Below are 1,151 nucleotides of genomic sequence, written 5' to 3' on the forward strand. Positions count from 1 at the left end.
ATGGAATCACAGAATCGTGGGACCACAGAATCTTGGAATCATGGAATCACAGAGTCAGGGAATCACAGAATGATGGAATCACAGAATCATGGAATCATGGAATCACCCAATCATGGAATCATGGAACACAGAATCACGGAATCACAGAATCATGGAATTGCATGTTCATGGAATCACAGAGTCATGGAAAAATAGAATCACAGAATCACAGAATCGTGGAATCATGGAACCATGGAATCATGGAATCATGGAATCACACAATAATGGAATCACAGGATCATGGAATCATAGGATCATGGAATTACAGAATCACAAAATCATTACATCATGGAATCATAGAATCACAGAACCATAAAATCACAGAATCACGGAATCACAGACTCACAGAATCACAAAGCCAGGGAACACTAATTCCTGTGTTTGCTAAAATGTAGAAATATGAAAAGTTTTGATGCTTGGGGTGCTGGGTTTGTGGAATCCCACAAAAGCCAACTCATGAAATAAATAATCAACAATATATAAATTATTGATAATAAATAAACAATCATTAATAAAGAAATAATAATAAATAACCCACATCTCTCTTGAGTCATAACTATTGGCTTAAATTGGAAAAAAAAAATCCAATTTTTGTGGGCAGCAAAGGGGTTGGAATGTTCCTTAAACATCATCCAGTCCCAGCTCCCTCTTTGTTATTCCCAGATCTATTATCCATGACCATTTTCCCAAAACCTTTGGGAATCCTTCCCTTCCTTTTGCCCCAGCTGAAGTTTGGGTGGAGATGCCTGGTGTTCCCTCTTTAACTGCACCAAATGGTGCTGAGCCTTGGCAATTCCTTTGGTGGGAATGAGATCCCTTCTTGGATTTCTAACAGCTTTAATTAACCTGCTGATTAGTTATTTTAATTACTCAGAGATGCCACGTTAGGGCCTTAAATCCCCCTTTTTTTTAGCAAAAGGTTGTCGCGAGCTCCTCCTGTGGGAAACCAGCTTGGGAAAAGCACTAAAAGCTGGGAGTTTGGTTAAAAATGAACCTTGGTCTGCTTCGAGGAATGAAGATGAGGGAGAGGAAGGTGTGTGGTTGAACCTGGACATCTGGAACCCGGATTTGGGAAGGTGTGTGGTTGAACCTGGACATCTGGAACCCGGATT

The sequence above is a fragment of the Manacus vitellinus genome, unplaced genomic scaffold (genome assembly GCF_001715985.3).
Source record: "Manacus vitellinus isolate BGI_N305 unplaced genomic scaffold, ASM171598v3 scaffold_184_pilon, whole genome shotgun sequence".
Taxonomy (NCBI): domain Eukaryota; kingdom Metazoa; phylum Chordata; class Aves; order Passeriformes; family Pipridae; genus Manacus; species Manacus vitellinus.